Consider the following 22229-nt stretch of genomic DNA (forward strand, 5'->3'; position numbering starts at 1 on the left):
TGCTCTCTCTCTCCCCTCTTTGGCTCTCTCCCTCCTTTCTTTTGCTCTCTCTCCCCCCTCTTTGGCTCTCCCCCCCCCCTCTTTGGCTCTCTCCCCTCTTTTGCTCTCTCTCCTCTTTGGCTCCCTCTCTCCCCCCCCCCCTTTGGCTCTCTCCCCCCCCCCCCTTTGGCTCTCTCTCCCCCCTCTTTGGCTCTCTCCTCTCTTTTGCTCTCTCTCCTCTTTGGCTCTCTTTCCTCTTTGTCTCTCTCTCTCCCCCCTCTTTTGCTCTCCCCTCCCCTTTGGCTCCCCCCCCCCTCTTTTGCTCTCTCTCTCCCCCCTCTTTGGCTCTCTCCTCTCTTTTGCTCTCTCTCCTCTTTGGCTCTCTTTCCTCTTTGGCTCTCTCTCTCCCCCCTCTTTTGCTCTCCCCTCCCATTTGGCTCCCCCCCCTCCCTCTTTGGCTCTCCCCCCCCTCTTTTGCTCTCTCTCTCCCCCCTCTTTTGCTCTCTCCCCCCTCTTTGGCGCTCTCCCCCCCTCTTTGGCTCTCTCTCCCCCCTCTTTGGCTCTCTCTCCCCCCTCTTTGGCTCTTTTTCCTTTTTGGCTCTCTCTACCCCCTCTTTGGCTCTCCCCCCCCCCTTCTCTTTGGCTCTCCCCCCCTTCTCTTTGGCTCTCCCCCCCTTCTCTTTGTCTCCCCCCCTTCTCTTTGGCTCTCCCCCCCCCTTCTCTTTGGCTCTCCCCCCCCCTTCTCTTTGGCTCTCTCTCCCCCCCCTTTGGCTCTCTCTCCCCCCCTTTGGCTCTCTCTCCCCCCTCTTTGGCTCTCTCCCCCCCCTCTTTGGCTCTCTCCCCCCCCTATTTGGCCCTCCTCCCCCCCTCTCCTGCTCCCTCTCTGGCTCTGTCTTCCCATCGCGGGACCCCGCCCGGCCACGCCCCATCGCGGCAACACCCGCCCGGCCACGCCCCTCGCGACGCCCGGCCACACCCCCATCGCAACGCTCCCGTCGGCCACAAACAGCTGTGAGGTCTGGGGAGCGCGCTCCATATCTCTTGCCACAGGCTGTTTCAATCAGCTTACCTCGCGCTCCCCAGACCTCACAGCTGTTTGTGTACCTCGCGCTCCCTATCTCACAGCTGCTTGTATGCTGTGTATCTCGCGCTCCCTATCTCAAGGCCAAGTGTTTGTCTCTACTGCGCATGACGGCTTCAGACAAACACTTGGCCTTTTATAATATAGGATGTGTACATCCGAAAGGGTGTATGTACAATATTAAAAAAGAATTAAAATAAATAGATCTCCACATACAATTTTAAACAAATTTCAAAATGACTTATATTGTCAAATTTTCTTCATTTTCTTGTTATCCTTTGCTGGAGGAACAGCATTGCACTACTGACAGCTAGCGGAACACATCTAGTTAGCCAATCACAAGAGACAAATGTGTGCAGGCACCAATTATCAGCTAGCTTCCACTAGTGTAGGATATGTGCATATTCTTTTCAAACAAGGGATACCAAGAGAACAAAGCACATTTGAAACTAGAAGTGAAATTGAAAATGTTTTAAAATGACCGGCTCTATCTGAATCCTGCAACTTAAATGTTTACTTTCCTATCCCTTTAAAATATCCATTGTTTGCAAATAAATACCCTGATTTATTCCTGCTCAGAAAAATAATACATTTACACTTTATACATATAGAGGTATAAATAAATACAGAGATATGGCAGACAACATTGTGTAGAACAAAAAAAGGAACTTAGGGACATGTGAATATGTTTGCAATAGATTTCCGACAAAACATATATATATATATATATATATATATATATATATATATATACAGTATGTGTGTGTATATACATAATAAAATATGTATGTCCAATCTTAAAGAGAATTCTAATAATTCCCTCTCCACTTTGCCCCAAATATGTCGCTACTTGCTATATTTGCAATAAGTCCTGCTCAGAAAAAGAATACATTTACACTATATACAATAATGTGCTAAAGAGAAATGTCTTGTTTGTGGACAGTAATGAAATGGTATAAATAAAGTTTGGAAAAACCCGAATAGACGCAAAATCAATGACTTCTAGTTAACACCAGTCCAATGCTCTTTGCACCCTACTTGACGTGCGTGTTTTTGACGGCTTTTTTGATAAATAAGGAGATCTTATTCAGATCCGCGGCCGTGATGTTTGGCGAGCGTATTGACGCCCGCAAATGCAACATAGTTGACGCTTTGATAACTATCCCCCTAAATCTACAATTACAAAAAAATTTAAATACTAAATTACAAAATTAGGGTTTTTTATTTTGGGGTGTTTTTGGGGTTTTTTTTTAAACAGGATATTAGAATAGGAATAATTTAATTGTTTTGGATAATTTTGTTTGTTACTTTTGTAATGGTAGTTTTTTGTTTTGTAATTTTAGTGTTTTTTTATTTTTTGTTATGTTATTTGTTTTGTTTTTTGTAATGTTAGGTTTTAGTGTAAGGCAGCTTAGGTCTTACTTTTATTTCACAGGTAAGATTGTATTTCTTTTAACTAGGTAATTAGTAAATAGTTAATAACTTCTAGTACGGTGCGTTCTAGAGCTTTTCATTCCACGATTGCAGGTGTTAGGTTTTTTCTAACATGCTCTCCCCATTGATGTCTATGGGGAAAGCGTGCTCGAGCAGGTCAAAGCAGCGCTTGTATTTTGTGCGGTATGGAGCTCAATGCAACCATATTGCACGCACAAGGCGGCTTTTTCAAAACTCGTAATGGGAGCGATATGGAGGGTGAAATAACGCAACTTTTGTTGCGTTCGTTTCGCACCCTCTATAGCGCAAAACTGGTAATCTAGGTGTAAGTGAATTATTTATTATGTGAAAAATTATGCACAGTGCATTAATAATAAAAATATATTAACAAATAGAATTATACACAAGAAAACCGTTTTAAAATAAAAAGAGGAAATAACAGACTTAATACTTTCCTAGCTTATAAGTCTGCCCCAGTGATATGGGCAAGAGAAATGGTCTCACACACTGTAGCAGCCTCCCAAGTAGAATGAACCACTTGAATTGTTAAACACACAATTTTATACCTTTTTACCATGATATCAAATGGCTTGACCCACCCTCTTTCCAGAGGGCTAGGAAACCACTCTTTTTTTACCACAGTCAATAAGGTCCTGAGTCTATGGGGCCTATTTATCAAGCTCCATATGGACCTTGATGCCCATTATTTCCGGCAAGCCTTCAGGCTCGCTGGAAACAGAAGTTATGAAGCAGCGGTCTAAAGACTGCTGCTCCATAACTCGTCCGCCTGCTCTGAGGCCTCAAATACGACCAGGATGATTGACACCCCCTGCTAGCAGCCAATTGGCCGCAAATCTACAGGGGGCGGCATTGCACCAGCAGTTCACAAGAACTGTTGGTGCAATGATAAATGCCAACAGCGTATGCTGTCAGCATTTATTGATGTGTGGCAGACATGATACCCTACATCGTATCATGTCTGCTCGCACTATGATAAATATACCCCATTACCAGAAATTATAGAACACCTTATAACTTCTGATAGGCATATTCAGTGCATACCCCTATATAAGCAATTTCCCAGTGACATCATGAGAATTAGTTTGGTACCAAATATGACATGGTTGTCATATCTGCTCTGGGGAGAGTGTACTGCTTATTGTCTCTTGAGCTGACAGTCCACTTTTATTTTTCTTGATGCATCAATGCATACACAATAACATTTGGTGAAGTGGAGCTTAGAAACTATTTATTAGGGGTTCTGGCTTTTTAAAGGAAACACACACACAGCAAAATTCTTCTGAACAAAAAAAACAAATCTTTTTAGCACACAGGCTAAAGAAAAATAACCCCTTAGCATCTAAATCATGAGGTATTCATGACACTTATTTTTTCCTTCGTTCTAAAACAATCTAGTGTGATAACTGATTATTATATTTGTTATTTGTTCATTTCCAATGGTTACTACTGGTTGGACTTATTCCCATCTCAATATGAGGAGAGTCCATGGCTTCATTCCTTACTTGTGGGAAATACTGAACATGGCCACCAGGAGGAGGCAAAGACACCGCAGCCAAAGGCTTAAATACCTCCCCCACTCCCCAGTCATTCTTTTCCTTTTGTCACAGGAGGATGGCAGAGAAGTGTTGGAAGATTCGGAGTAGTCTCTTATGGAGGGTATACTCTTCGATATGGGACTGGAGTTTTAAGTAGTCTTGTCAGCCTCTCAGTGAGAGTATTGACGAATGTTTGGGTCTGGAGATGCAGGGAGAGTCTTTCTGTGAAACCCTTCAGACTCGTATTAACAGCTCCTAAGCAATCAGTGTTGACGAGTTTCACTGCCTGCTTCTCTAGACCTCCTCAAGGCCATCTGTGGCACGATGTATGGAGGTAATTGGGCTCATGGTGTCCAGCATAGATATCATTCCACTCGCCAAGTTCCACCTCAGACCTCTTCAACTGTGCATGCTGAGGCAATGGAACAGTGACCATTCGGATCTGTCTCAACAGATTTCTCTGGACAACCGAGAATCACTCTCTTAGTGGCTCTGTCCAGATCGCTTGTCCCGAGGGACATCCTTCTTGACACCATCCTGGGAGATTGTGACTATGGACGCAAGTCTCTCAGGATGGGGAGTCGTTTGGGGTGCCAGGAGGGCACAGGGCCGGTGGACTCGAGCGGAATCTCTTCTCCCAATTAACATTTTGGAACTTCGAGCGATCTTCAATGCTCTGAAGGCTTGGCCTCTTCTGGGTTCGTCCCAGTTTATCAGATTCCAATCGGACAACATTACCTTGGTGGCTTACATCAACCATCAGGGGAGAACTAGGAGCTCCCTAGCAATGAGGGAAGTATCTCGGATTCTGAAATGGGCTGAGGCCCACAACCACTCGCTGTCAGCGATCCACATTCCGCATGTGGACAACTGGGAAACGGATTTCCTCAACAGACAATCCTTTAATCCGGGAGAATGGTCTCCATCCCGAGGTGTTTGTGGAGATTTGCAACAGATGGGGGATGCCAAAGACAGTACTCATGGTGACCCTACTCAATTCCAAGCTAGTGACTCGCATCATGCAGGAGCAAGCTTCGTCAATTCTATTTGCTCCATCGTGGCAGCAAAGGATGTGGTTTGCGGACCTGGTTGGGATGTCCTCATCTCCTCCGTGGAGGTTACCTTGTCGCAGAGATTTGCTGGATTTAGGGCCCTTTTGTTCATCAGAATCTAGATTCTCTGAGGCTGACTGTGTGGGGATTGAACACTTAGTCCTAGCCAAGAGAGGTTTTTGTGAGAGAGTAATTGATACTCTCATTCAAGCTAGAAAGCCGGTCACTCATCCCATCTATTATAAGGTGTGGAGGACCTACTTATTCTGGTGTGAGGAGCATGGATTCCCCTGGCATAAGGTCAGGGTGTCCAGGATTCTTTCCTTTCTCCAAGATGGTTTGGAGAAGGGACTTGCCGCTAGTTCCTTGAAGGGACAGATCTCGACTCTATCTGTATTATTGCACAAGAGGCTCGCTGAGCTTCCGGATATACAGTCTTTTGTTCAGGCTCTGTCAAGAATAAGGCCTGCGTTTAGACATTCCGCTCCTCCCTAGAGTTTAAATCTGGTTCTTTAGGTTTTGCAGAGCTCTCCGTTTGAGCCCATGCATTCAGTTAACATTGAGTTATTGTCTTGGAAGGTTCTTTTTCTATTGGCTATTGCTTCGGCTCGTAGATTCTCTGAGATGGCGGCCTTGCAATTTGAGCCTCCTTACCTAGTTTTTCATGCTGACAAGGCTATTCTTTGCACTGAGTTAGGTTTTCTCCCTAAGGTTTTGTCTGATCGCAACATCAATCAGGATATTGTGGTTCCTTCCTTGTGTCCTAATCTTTCTTCTTCGAAGGAATGATTACTTCATAATCTGGATGTGGTTCGAGCTTTGAAATTCTATCTTCAGGCCACGAAGGATTTTAGACAGACTTGGGCATTGTTTGTTGTCTATTCTGGGAAGCGCAGAGGGCAGAAGGCTTCTTCCACTTCCCTATCCTTTTGGTTGAGGAGCATTATTCGATTGGCATATGAAACAGCGGTACATAAGCCTCCTCAGATGATTACTGCTCATTCCACTAGGGCTATGGCTTCATCTTGGGCCTTCAAGAATGAGGCCTCTATGTAGCAGATTTGCAGGGTGGCTTCCTGGTCCTCCTAACATACCTTTTCAACGTTTTACAAATTTGACGTCTTTGCTTCAGCTGAAGCAGCTTTTGGGAGTGTAAGGTTCGAGCTAAACCAGTGTATAGAAAAATGTAAGCATGCAGCCTAATGGCCCACTCAGTCTCACACCAAACCTGTGACTCTAGGTTTTATCAGAGTCAAGTTCTTGCTCATCGATCTGAGGGGACTGAGAGCAGTCAAAGAGAGGATGTTAGAGTGAGTTAGGTAAAAGGTAGTATACAGGAGACAGGAGAATGTAATATATATATATATATATATATGTAAATAGAGTACAATTATAATAGGATGTGACTCAGATACCTGTGTACTGCGTAATAGTAGTAAGCAGAGCTTATGAAAAGTATACCTATGGTATAAGTGTTATTTGACAAAGTCCCGTAGATTACATATACATCAGATCCTAAATGGATGTAAATATGTCCAAGTGAGCTAGCCCTTTAAGGTAATACACATTCTTTGCTTAAGCTGTGATGGCAAACATAAGAGGAGGCTTATAGTAGATACTTTGTAGCAGTGCAGTGTTTAACTGAGAGCAGAGGGCGTGAGCACTTGCCTGACACAGAAAGTGGTGACGCTGCCTAACACAGCCGTAGTTGGAAAGCCTTGCCTGTAAGTGTCCGGCGTGTGGGAGAGCCGTTCCGTAGGCTGATGGAGTGAGCAGATGGTTTGTCACAGTTACACGGCTCTGCAGTCTGTGTTCCGAAGCCGGATCCGTTTGCAGCGTAGACTGCGTGACGTAGCACACTCCAGATGGCTCAGAGTGAAACAAAGTTGCGGTAGCGTGATACACACTTTGTAGAGATGAATTGCCAAGAAAGTATTGAGTCCTGAGAGGGGTTTGGATAAAGGAAAAAAGAGTTCAGACTAGACGTCCTTTGGCAACTGGGCTAAGCTGATACGTTTTCAGCAAGGTAGTGACCTGTGAACACAAAATACTTAGCCCCGAACAGGAACAGGAGGAGCCTTAAATAGACTTGTATGAGAGTCTTGAAGGGGCAGCATAGAACCTGACAGAGAAAGGTTTTGCAGACTGTGGTGCCCTCAGAATAGGGTCTGATTCTCTTTTACCCTCCCGTTTTTCATTCAGTGTCCTCTAGAGCTTGTGTATATGTTTCCCACAAGTAAGGAATGAAGCCGTGGACTCTTCTCATATTAAGATGGAAAACATATATTATGCTTACCAGATCATTTCCTTTCCAGCTGTATAAGGAGAGTCCACGGCCACCGCCCATTTTTGTTTGTTCTTCTAGCACCATTTATACCCTGATATTTCTACTACTGTTCCTTGTTCCCTCTGCAGAATGACTGGGGGATGAGGGGAGTGGAGGAGGTATTTATGCCTTTGGCTGGGGTGTCTGCCTCCTCCTGGTGGCCAGTTTCAGTATTTCCCACAAGTAAGGAATTAAGCCGTGGACTGTCCTCATACAGATGGTAAGCATAATTTATGTTTTTAATAGACGTTCTTTTTTTATTAATGCTACTATTGTGTATTACGCTTGAGAGCATAATGGCTCTTTATCTACAGCAGATCATGTCCGTCAGACATACGCTGTTGGCATTTATCATTGCACAAGCAGTTCTGGTGAACAGCTTGTTCAATGCCACCCCCTGCAGATTTACGGTCAATCGGCCGCTAGCAGGGGGTGTCAGTCAACCGGATTGTATGCGATCAGGCGGATTGATGTCCGCCACCTCAGAGGAGGCGTACGAGTTAAGGAGCAGTGGTCTTAAGAAGTAACAAATGTATTTGGCCCCATTCAGGCCATGATACATCTGCCCCCAAATCTCTTGTTTTTTTTGTTCTATAGCATTGATATAGATTGACACAGAAGATATATTATTGTGATCATGCATATTGCTACATATACTTAGGGCTAGATTACAAGGGACGAGTTAACAGTTACGCACGAGCGATAAGGGGTTTATCGTGGCTGCTTGCACATCTTTGGTTTTTCCATTGTATTACAAGTTGAAAATAAATGCAATTGCTTGAGCGCAGTCGTGATTTACGCTAGAATGATTACTCAGAGCTCTGGTTAATTGTTTCGCAAAAAACAAAAAATGGTCACAAAACACGTCAAAAATACATTACAAAGTACAGTAGTGTGTATATGTATATGCTTTAACATAGAGATACATACATGTAAATGTCTAAATATGTGTGTATATCTATGTATATATATTTATATGTGTATGTGTGTGTGTGCATTGGAGCCCTTTGCAGTTAAGTAGATGAAAACATGTAAAAGCGTATTTATGCAATATTCATATTTAATAAATTGTATATGTACTGTAAATGTTTCACATTCCAATATAGATACATATATACACATATAAATACTTATGTACACATATATATGTATGTATATATATATATATATATATATACACACAGAGAGAAGTGCACTCACAGGAACGAACAACCAGCTCAATACCATTGTTAGCCTGTTCTATGGCAATTTACCACCTGGGTGCAAGTTCTTTTAGCCCAGTAATGCTTTTCACAGAGTAGACCTTTCCTGTAGTATATCAGTCTGATCCTGCCTATTATGGTCAGTCCAGTGCCGAAATACCAGGCAATTCTTCTCTGAACAAGAAACACAGCAACCCCAGACGATCGTTTCGGCCTTCATTGGGCCTCGTCAGTGAGGTGTAGCCATATTCCTCTAAGCACACTGAGCAAGGAATCCATGTCTGGTTGCCCCTTTATCCCATAGGGAGACTAAATACACACAGAGAGAAGTGCACTCACAGGAACGAACAACCCGCACAATACCATTGTTAGCCTGTTCTATGGCAATTTACCACCTGGGTGCAAGTTCTTTTAGCCCAGTAATGCTTTTCACAGAGTAGAACTTTCCTGTAGTATATCAGTCTGATCCCGCCTATTATGGTCAGTCCAGTGTCGAAATACCAGGCAATTCTTCTCTGAACAAGGAACACAGCAACCCCAGACGATCATTTCGGGGTTGCCTGGTATTTCGGCGCTGGACTGGCCATAATGGGTGGGGTCAGACTGATATACTACAGGAGAATTCTACTCTGTGAAAAGCATTATTGGGCTAAAAGAAGTTGCACCCAGGTGGTGAATCACCATAGAACATGCTAACAATGATATTGAGCTGGTTGTTCGTTCCTGTGAGTGCATTTCTCCCTAGTCTCCCTATGTGAAAAAGGGTAACCCAGACGTGGAGCCCTTGCTCAGTGTGCTTAGAGGAATACTGCTACACCTCACTGACGAGGCCCAATGAAGGCCGAAACGATCGTCTGGGGTTGCTGTGTTCCTTGTTCAGAGAGGAGTTGCCTGGTATTTTGGCGCTGGACTGGCCATAATGGGCGGGGTCAGACTGATATACTAGAGGAGAATTCTACTCTGTGAAAAGCATTACTGGGCTAAAAGAAGTTGCACCCAGGTGGTGAATCACCATAGAACAGGCTAACAATGATATTGAGCTGTTTGTTCGTTCCTGTGAGTGCATTTCTCTCTAGTCTCCCTATATATATATATATATATATATATATATATATATATATATATATATATATTTGATGTTATGATATACTCGTCCCCGATCTGACTCACAATACCAGCACTGGAGTAATCTGGAATTCCTCTGCCTCTTCGTATGTAAACATGTAAGTTTCAGGCAATGGACACATACATATACATATTTAGACATGTATATGTATGTATCTCTATGTTAAAGCCCTTTGAAGACCTCATATCTTTGAGCCCTCATAACTTTTTATTGCAATTTATTAGATAGTGTTAATATAACTAACTCTACATTGTAATGTACTTTTAATGCTTTTTGTGCAACTATTTTGTCTTGCGTAACAGTTCATCAGAGCTCTGAATTTGTGCTATTCCAACAAGTGTTAATTTCAATTGCACTCGAAGAAACGTGTTAACTTTCAACCTGTAAAACGTGCACTACTTGCGGCGCATGCAAAGAGCCACGATAAAACCCCTTTTAGCTCACGTGCAACAGTTACTGCGCCACTTCTAATCTAGTCATTTGTGTGCAAACCTAAGAGAATCTCACACAAAAATACTTCACCAGTCATGCATCAAACCTAGGTCTAAATACTTACCAGGGGGGACTGATTCATGTAATAAATACTTCACCAGGCATACATCACACCTAGGTCTAATGGCTACCAGGGGGGACAGATTCATGTAATACATACTTCGCCAGGCATACATCACACCTAGGTCTAATGGCTACCACAGGGGACCGATTCATGTAATAAATACTTCACCAGGAATACATCACACCTAGGTCTAATGTCTACCAGCGCTGACAGACTCATGTAGTAAATACTTCACCAGGAATACATCACACCTAGATTTAAATGGCTACCAGGGGTGACAGACTCATGTAATACATACTTCACCAGGCATACATTACACCTAGGTCTAATGGTTACCAGGGTGGACAGACTCATGTAATGAATACTTCACCAGGCATACATCACACCTAGGTCTAAATGGCTACCAGGGGTGACAGACTCATGTAATAAATACTTCACCAGGCATACAACACACCTAGGTCTAAATAGTTACCAGGGGGGACCGATTCATGTAATAAATACTTTACCAGGCAAACATCACACCTAGGTCTAAATGGCTACCAGCGGTGGCAGACACATGTAATAAATACTTCACCAGGCATACAACACACCTAGGTCTAAATAGTTACCAGGGGGGACAGATTCATGTAATAAATACTTCACCAGGCATACATCACAACTAGGTCTAAATGGTTACCAGGGGGGACAGTTTCATGTAATAAATGCTTCACTAGGCATATATCACACCTAGGTCTAAATAATTATCAGGGGGACATATTCATATAATAAATACTTCACCAGGCATATGTCACACCTAGGTCTAATGGCTACCAACGGTGACAGACTCATGTAATAAATACTTCACCAGGCATACATCACACCTAGGTCTAATGGCTACCATCGGTGACAGACTCATGTAATAAATACTTGACCAGGCATACATCACACCTAGGTCTAATAGCTACCTGCGGTGACAGACTCATGTAATAAATACTTCACCAGGCATACATCACACCTAGGTCTAATGGCTACACGCGGTGTCAGACTCATGCAATACATACTTCACCAGGCATACATTACACCTAGGTCTAATGGCTACCAGGGGTGACAGACTCATGTAATAAATACTTCACCAGGCATACATCACACCTAGGTCTAATGGCTACCAGTGGTGTCAGACTCATGTAATACATACTTTACCAGGCATGCATCACACCTAGGTCTAATGGCTACCAACGGTGTCAGACTCATGTAATGCATACTTCACCACGCATACATCACACCTAGGTCTAATAGTTACCAGGGTGGACAGACTCATGTAATGAATACTTCACCAGGCATGCATCACACCTAGGTCTAAATGGCTACCAGGGGTGACAGACTCATGTAATAAATACTTCACCAGGCATACATCATACCTAGGTCTAAATAATTATCAGGGGGACATATTCATATAATAAATACTTCACCGGGCATACATCACACCTAGGTCTAATGGCTACCAGCGGTGACAGACTCATGTAATAAATACTTCACCAGGCATACATCACACCTAGGTCTAATGGCTACCAGCGGTGACAGACTCATGTTATAAATACTTCACCAGGCATACATCACACCTAGGTCTAATGGCTACCAGGGGTGACAGACTCATGTAATAAATACTTCACCAGGCATACATCACACTAGGTCTAATGGCTACCATCGGTGACAGACTCATGTAATAAATACTTGACCAGGCATACATCACACCTAGGTCTAATGGCTACCAGGGGTGACAGACTCATGTAATAAATACTTCACCAGGCGTACATCACACCTAGGTCTCATGGCTTCCAGCGGTGACAGACTCATGTAATAAATACTTCACCAGGCATACATCACACCTAGGTCTAATGGCTACCAGCGGTGTCAGACTCATGTTACACATACTTCACCAGGCATACATTACACCTAGGTCTAATGGCTACCAGGGGTGACAGACTCATGTAACAAATACCTCACCAGGCATACATCACGCCTAGGTTTAATGGCTTCCAGCGGTGTCAGACTCATGTAATACATACTTCACCACGCATACATCACACCTAGGTCTAATGGCTACCAGGGGTGACAGACTCATGTAATAAATACTTCACCAGTCATACAACACACCTAGGTCTAAATGGCTACCAGGGATGACAGACTCATGTAATAAATACCTCACCAGGCATACATCACACCTAGGTCTAATGGCTACCAGCGGTGACAGACTCATGTAATAAATTCTTCGCCAGGCATACATCACACCTAGGTCTAATGGCTACCAGTGGTGTCAGACTCATGTAATACATACTTCAGCAGGCATACATTACACCTAGGTCTAATGGCTACCAGGGGTGACAGACTCATGTAATAAATACTTCACCAGGCATACATCACACCTAGGTCTAATGGCTACCAGCGGTGTCAGACTCATGTAATACATACTTCACCAGGCATACATCACACCTAGGTCTAATGGCTACCAGCGGTGTCAGACTCATGTAATAAATACTTCACCAGGCATACATCACACCTAGGTCTAATGGCTACCATCGGTGACAGACTCATGTAATAAATACTTGACCAGGCATACATCACACCTAGGTCTAATAGCTACCTGCGGTGACAGACTCATGTAATAAATACTTCACCAGGCATACATCACACCTAGGTCTAATGGCTACACGCAGTGTCAGACTCATGCAATACATACTTCACCAGGCATACATTACACCTAGGTCTAATGGCTACCAGGGGTGACAGACTCATGTAATAAATACTTCACCAGGCATACATCACACCTAGGTCTAATGGCTACCAGTGGTGTCAGACTCATGTAATACATACTTTACCAGGCATACATCACACCTAGGTCTAATGGCTACCAACGGTGTCAGACTCATGTAATGCATACTTCACCACGCATACATCACACCTAGGTCTAATAGTTACCAGGGTGGACAGACTCATGTAATGAATACTTCACCAGGCATGCATCACACCTAGGTCTAAATGGCTACCAGGGGTGACAGACTCATGTAATAAATACTTCACCAGGCATACATCATACCTAGGTCTAAATAATTATCAGGGGGACATATTCATATAATAAATACTTCACCGGGCATACATCACACCTAGGTCTAATGGCTACCAGCGGTGACAGACTCATGTAATAAATACTTCACCAGGCATACATCACACCTAGGTCTAATGGCTACCAGCGGTGACAGACTCATGTTATAAATACTTCACCAGGCATACATCACACCTAGGTCTAATGGCTACCAGGGGTGACAGACTCATGTAATAAATACTTCACCAGGCATACATCACACTAGGTCTAATGGCTACCATCGGTGACAGACTCATGTAATAAATACTTGACCAGGCATACATCACACCTAGGTCTAATGGCTACCAGGGGTGACAGACTCATGTAATAAATACTTCACCAGGCGTACATCACACCTAGGTCTCATGGCTTCCAGCGGTGACAGACTCATGTAATAAATACTTCACCAGGCATACATCACACCTAGGTCTAATGGCTACCAGCGGTGTCAGACTCATGTTACACATACTTCACCAGGCATACATTACACCTAGGTCTAATGGCTACCAGGGGTGACAGACTCATGTAACAAATACCTCACCAGGCATACATCACGCCTAGGTTTAATGGCTTCCAGCGGTGTCAGACTCATGTAATACATACTTCACCACGCATACATCACACCTAGGTCTAATGGCTACCAGGGGTGACAGACTCATGTAATAAATACTTCACCAGTCATACAACACACCTAGGTCTAAATGGCTACCAGGGATGACAGACTCATGTAATAAATACCTCACCAGGCATACATCACACCTAGGTCTAATGGCTACCAGCGGTGACAGACTCATGTAATAAATTCTTCGCCAGGCATACATCACACCTAGGTCTAATGGCTACCAGCGGTGTCAGACTCATGTAATACATACTTCAGCAGGCATACATTACACCTAGGTCTAATGGCTACCAGGGGTGACAGACTCATGTAATAAATACTTCACCAGGCATACATCACACCTAGGTCTAATGGCTACCAGCGGTGTCAGACTCATGTAATACATACTTCACCAGGCATACATCACACCTAGGTCTAATGGCTACCAGCGGTGTCAGACTCATGTAATACATACTTCACCAGGCATACATTACACCTAGGTCTAATGGCTACCAGGGGTGACAGACTCATGTAATAAATACTTCACCAGGCATACATCACACTTAGGTCTAATGGCTACCAGGGGTGTCAGACTCATGTAATACATACTTCACCAGGCATACATTACACCTAGGTCTAATGGCTAACAGGGGTGACAGACACATGTAATACATACTTCACCACGCATACATCACACCTAGGTTTAATGGTTACCAGGGTGGACAGACTCATGTAATGAATACTTCATCAGGCATTCATCACACCTAGGTCTAAATGGCTACCAGGGGTGACAGACTCATGAAATAAATACTTCACCAGGCATACAACACACCTAGGTCTAAATGGCTACCAGGGATGACAGACTCATGTAATAAATACCTCAACAGGCATACATCACACCTAGGTCTAATGGCTACCAGCGGTGACAGACTCATGTAATAAATACTTCACCAGGCATACATCACACTTAGGTCTAATTACTACCATCAGTGACAGACTCATGTAATAAATACTTCACCAGGCATACATCACACCTACATCTAATGGCTACCAGCGGTGACAGACTCATGTAATAAATACTTCACCAGGCATACATCACACCTAGGTCTAATGGCTACCAGGGGTGATAGACTCATGTAATAAATACTTCACCAGGCATAAATAACAACTAGGTCTAATGGCTATCAGCAGTGACAAACTCATGTAATAAATACTTCACCAGACATACATCACACCTACGTCTTACGGCTACCAGCGGTGACAGACTCATGTAATAAATACTTCACCAGGCATACATCACACCTAGGTCTAATGGCTACCAGGGGTGATAGACTCATGTAATAAATACTTCACCAGATACTTCACCAGGCATACATCACACCTAGGTCTAATGGCTACCAGGGGTGATAGACTCATGTAATAAATACTCTTCTCATTCACCTGATTGGATTCACATGCTAGAATCAAATTACTAAGTGGCTTAGAACAAAGTAACGTTTATCAGGTTATCTTCCTTGTACAGAAGGAGACGTCGTTTTATAAACTTGGTCTTGATGCTTAAAAGAGTATTACACTTACGCTGTTGGTCTGATCAAAGAACTTCTGGGCAGCTACTGAACAATATACATTTACAGTTTTGATTAAACAGGCAGATGTAACCGGGGAAAAGATAATTGAACTATCTGTAAGGCAGGAACACACTTTTTAATAATTTGTACCATTTTGATGTTTTTGATTCATCAGAAGCATCCTTTAGTAGGAAAGTCCTCCAGGCAACAGTGTCTTGAAAATGTATATGTTCCATTTTTATTTTTATTATCATTTTTTTATCCCACTCATGATTACGTGTGGACTCCACATCGTTTGTATTAATTCCCATGTGTAATAGTTCATGGACTCTCACCACCTTATGAAAGAAAACAAAATGTATGCTTACCTTTATAAATTCATATCTTTCATGGTGGTCAGAGCCCACGAGCCCCACCTAATTTTAACAGAATACGTATTTTATTGATGGTTCCTATTCTCCCTGCTTTGTCCTTTCCTACCTTTTTATTTGTACTCTCCTTGGTTGGCTATACGTATATCTAACATACTAGTGAGGTAGGAGGAATAAAGTTCTCTTTATTTTTTTTAATAAACTTTGCCTCCTCCTAGTGGCTAGGAAGTTCTCTCTATATCGCTAATTGGTGTTCTCTCTATATCGCTAATTGGCTTTTTCTCTATCTCGCTATTTGGTGTTCTCTCTATTTCACTTAATGGCATTCTCTCTATATCGCTAATTAGCGTTCTCTATCTTGCTTTTTGGTGTTCTCTCTATCTCTCTAATTGGTGTTCTCTCTAGCTCACTAATTGGCATTCTCTCTATCTCGCTAATTGGTGTTCTCTCTATTTTGCTAATTGGCCTCTCTATCTCGCTAATTGGCGTTCTCTCTATCTCTCTGAATGGGGTTCTCTCTATATTGCTATTTGGCGTTCTCTATCTCTCTAATTGGTGTTCTCTCTATATCGCTAATTGGCATTCTCTCTATCTCTCTAATTGGCCTTCTCTCTATCTCGCTAATTGACGTTCTCTTGATATCTAATTGGACTTCTCTCTCTCTATTGCTATTTGACGTTCTCTATATATCGCTAATTGACATTCTCTCTGTCTCACTAATGGGCATTTTCTCTATCTTGCTAATTGACATTCTTTCTGTCTCATCTGTGGGCATTTTCTCTATTTCACTAATTGGCGTTCTCTCTATATCACTAATATTGCCGTTCTCTCTATATCACTATTTGGTGTTCTCTCTATCTCACTATTTGGCGTTCTCTCTATCTTGCTAATTGGCGTTCTCTCTATCTCGCTAATTGGCGTTCTCTCTATCTCGCTAATTGGCGTTCTCTTTATCTCGCTAATTGGCGTTCTCTCTATCTCGCTAATTTGCGTTCTCTCTATCTTGCTAATTGGCATTCTCTCTATATCACTAATTGCCGTTCTCTCTATATCACTATTTGGCGTTCTCTCTATCTCGCTAATTGGCGTTCTCTCTATATCGCTAATTGGCGTTCTCTTTATCTCGCTAAACAGTTAAATGTTTTATATAGGTGAAGAAAGGCATGATATTCAGAAGCATGGCAAACTTCCTGTACAAGGAGCCACAAATATATTGGTTTTTCCGAGACGTAAAATGCTATTAGGTACCAGCCAAGGTAGGTAAATATATACAGTATCTGATACCACAGCACATGTAACAAACATTTTAAATATGGGATATCACAGCTCATGTAATAAACATATACAGTATGTGATACCTCAGCTCATGTAATAAACATATACAGTGTGTGATACTGCAGCTCATGTAATAAACATATACAGTATGTGATACCACAGCTCATGTAATAAACATATACAGTATGTGATACTGCAGCTCATGTAATAAACATATACAGTATGTGATACCGCATCTCATGTAACAAACATATACAGTATGTGATACCACAGCTCATGTAATAAACATATACAGTGTGTGAAACCACAGCTTATGTAATAAACATATACAGTATGTGATACCACAGCTCATGTAATAAATATATACAGTATGTGATACCGCAGCTCATGTAACAAACATTTTAAATATGGGATATCACAGCTCATGTAATAAACATATACAGTATGTGATACCTCAGCTCATGTAATAAACATATACAGTGTGTGATACTGCAGCTCATGTAATAAACATATACAGTATGTGATACCACAGCTCATGTAATAAACATATACAGTATGTGATACTGCAGCTCATGTAATAAACATATACAGTATGTGATACCGCATCTCATGTAACAAACATATACAGTATGTGATACCACAGCTCATGTAATAAACATATACAGTGTGTGAAACCACAGCTTATGTAATAAACATATACAGTATGTGATACCACAGCTCATGTAATAAATATATACAGTATGTGATACCACAGCACATGTAACAAACATATAAAGTATGTGATATCACAGCTCATGTAATAAACATATACAGTATGTGATACCACAGCTCATGTAATAAACATATACAGTATGTGATACCACAGCTCATGTAACAAACATATACAGTATGTGATACCGCAGCTCATGTAATAAACATATTCAGTATGTGATACCACCGCTCATATAATAAACATATACAGTATGTGATACAGCAGCTCATGTAATAAACATATACAGTATGTGATACGGCAGCTCATGTAATAAACATATACAGTATGTGATACAGCAGCTCATGTAATAAACATATACAGTATGTAATAAACATATACAGTATGTTATACCGCAGCTCATGTAATAAACATATACAGTATGTGATACCGCAGCTCGTGTAATAAACATATACAGTATGTGATACCGCTGCTCGTATAATAAACATATACAGTATGTGATACCGCAGCTCATGTAATAAACATATACAGTATGTGATAGCACAGCTCATGTAATGAACATATACAGTATGTGATACAGCAGCTCATATAATAAACATATACAGTATGTGATACCACAGCTCATGTAATAAACATATACAGTATGTGATACCGCAGCTCATGTAATAAACATATACAGTATGTGATACCGCAGCTCATGTAATAAACATATACAGTATGTGATATAACAGCTCATGTAATAAACATATACAGTATGTGATACTGCAGCTCATGTAATAAACATATACAGTGTGTGAAACCACAGCTCATGTAATAAACATATACAGTATGTGATACCACAGCTCATGTAATAAATATATATAGTATGTAATACCGCAGCTCATGTAGTAAACATATACAGTATGTGATAACGCAGCACATGTAATAAACATATACAGTATGTGATACAGCAGCTCATGTAATAAACATATACAGTGTGTGATACCTCAGCTCATGTAATAAACATATACAGTATGTGATACAGCAGCTCATATAATAAACATATACAGTATGTGATACCACAGCTCATGTAATAAACATATACAGTATGTGATACCACAGCTCATGTAATAAACATATACAGTATGTGATACCGCAGCTCATATAATAAGCATATACAGTATGTGATACAACAGCTCATGTAATAAAAATATACAGTATGTGATAGAGCAGCTCATGTGATAAACATATACAGTATGTGATACCGCAGCTCATGTAATAAACATATACAGTATGTAATACCACAGCTCATGTAATAAACATATACAGTATGTGATACAGCAGCACATGTAATAAACATATACAGTATGTGATACCGCAGCTCATGTAATAAACATATACAGTATGTAATACCACAGCTCATGTAATAAACATATACAGTATGTAATACCACAGCTCATGTAATAAACATATACAGTATGTAATACCACAGCTCATGTAATAAACATATACAGTATGTGATACAGCAGCTCATGTAATAAACATATACAGTATGTAATACCACAGCTCATGTAATAAACATATACAGTATGTGATACAGCAGCACATGTAATAAACATATACAGTATGTGATACTGCAGCTCATGTAACAAACATCTACAGTATGTGAGACCGCAGCTCATGTAATAAACATATACAGTATGTGATAGCACAGCTCATGTAATAAACATATACAGTATGTGATAAAGCAGCTCATATAATAAACATATACAGTATGTGATACCGCAGCTCATGTAATAAACATATACAGTATGTGATACCGCAGCTCATGTAATAAACATATACAGTATGTGATACAGCAGCTCATATAATAAACATATACAATATGTGATACCACAGCTCATGTAATAAACATATACAGTATGTGATACCACAGCTCATGTAATAAACATATACAGTATGTGATACCACAACTCATGTAATAAACATATACAGTATGTGATACAGCAGCTCATGTAATAAACATATACAGTATGTGATACCACAGCTCATGTAATAAACATATACAGTATGTGAGACCGCAGCTCATGTAATAAACATATACAGTATGTGATACTGCAGCTCATGTAACAAACATATACAGTATGTGATTCCGCAGCTCATGTAATTAACATGTACAGTATGTGATACCACAGCTCATGTAATAAACATATACAGTATGTGATACCACAGCTCATGTAATAAACATATACGGTATGTAATACCACAGCTCATGTAATAAACATATACAGTATGTGATACAACAGCACATGTAATAAACATATACAGTATGTGATACCACAGCTCATGTAATAAACATATACAGTATGTGATACCACAACTCATGTAATAAACATATACAGTATGTGATACAGCAGCTCATGTAATAAACATATACAGTATGTGATACCACAGCTCATGTAATAAACATATACAGTATGTGATACAGCAGCTCATGTAATAAACATGTACAGTATGTGATACCACAGCTCATGTAATAAACATATACAGTATGTGATACCACAGCTCATGTAATAAACATATACGGTATGTAATACCACAGCTCATGTAATAAACATATACAGTATGTGATACAACAGCACATGTAATAAACATATACAGTATGTGATACCACAGCTCATGTAATAAACATATACAGTATGTGATACCACAACTCATGTAATAAACATATACAGTATGTGATACAGCAGCTCATGTAATAAACATATACAGTATGTGATACCACAGCTCATGTAATAAACATAAACAGTATGTGATACCGCAGCTCATGTAATAAACATAAACAGTATGTGATACCGCAGCTCATGTAATAAACATATACAGTATGTGATACCGCAGCTCATGTAATAAACATATACAGTATGTGATACAGCAGCTCATGTAATGAACATATACAGTATGTGATACAGCAGCTCATGTAATAAACATATACAGTATGTGATACCACAGCTCATGTAATAAACATAAACAGTATGTGATACCGCAGCTCATGTAATAAACATAAACAGTATGTGATACCGCAGCTCATGTAATAAACATATACAGTATGTGATACCGCAGCTCATGTAATAAACATATACAGTATGTGATACAGCAGCTCATATAATAAACATATACAGTATGTGATACCACAGCTCATGTAATGAACATATACAGTATGTGATACAGCAGCTCATGTAATAAACATATACAGTATGTGATACAGCAGCTCATGTAATAAACATATACAGTATGTGAGACCGCAGCTCATGTAATAAACATATACAGTATGTGATAGCACAGCTCATGTAATAAACATATACAGTATGTGATATAACAGCTCATGTAATAAACATATACAGTATGTGATACAGCAGCTCATGTAATAAACATATACAGTATGTGATACCGCAGCTCATGTAATAAACATATACAGTATGTGATACCGCAGCTCATGTAATAAACATATACAGTATGTGATACCGCAGCTCATGTAATAAACATATACAGTATGTGATACCGCAGCTCATGTAATTAACATGTACAGTATGTGATACCACAGCTCATGTAATAAACATAAACAGTATGTGATACCGCAGCTCATGTAATAAACATAAACAGTATGTGATACAGCAGCTCATGTAATAAACATATACAGTATGTGATATAACAGCTCATGTAATAAACATATACAGTATGTGATACTGCAGCTCATGTAATAAACATATACAGTGTGTGAAACCACAACTCATGTAATAAACATATACAGTATGTGATACAGCAGCTCATGTAATAAACATATACAGTATGTGATACCACAACTCATGTAATAAACATAAACAGTATGTGATACCGCAGCTCATGTAATAAACATATACAGTATGTGATACCGCAGCTCATGTAATAAACATATACAGTATGTGATACCGCAGCTCATGTAATAAACATATACAGTATGTGATACCGCAGCTCGTATAATAAACATATACAGTATGTGATACCGCAGCTCATGTAATAAACATATACAGTAAGTGATACCACAGCTCATGTAATAAACATATACAGTATGTGATACCACAACTCATGTAATAAACATATACAGTATGTGATACAGCAGCTCATGTAATAAACATATACAGTATGTGATACCGCAGCTCATGTAATAAACATATACAGTATGTAATACCACAGCTCATGTAATAAACATATACAGTATGTAATACCACAGCTCATGTAATAAACATATACAGTATGTGATAC

At 40.6% G+C, this 22229-nt stretch overlaps 1 long non-coding RNA gene across 1 annotated transcript in view; it reads right to left on the minus strand.

The window, feature by feature from the left end:
- Positions 1 to 22229, minus strand: part of LOC128635994 (uncharacterized) — a 53657-nt gene that overhangs the window by 30544 nt on the left and 884 nt on the right. The gene's annotated exons all lie outside the window — the stretch shown is intronic.

This window comes from Bombina bombina, chromosome 7, assembly GCF_027579735.1.
Source record: "Bombina bombina isolate aBomBom1 chromosome 7, aBomBom1.pri, whole genome shotgun sequence".
In the NCBI taxonomy this organism is placed as follows: domain Eukaryota; kingdom Metazoa; phylum Chordata; class Amphibia; order Anura; family Bombinatoridae; genus Bombina; species Bombina bombina.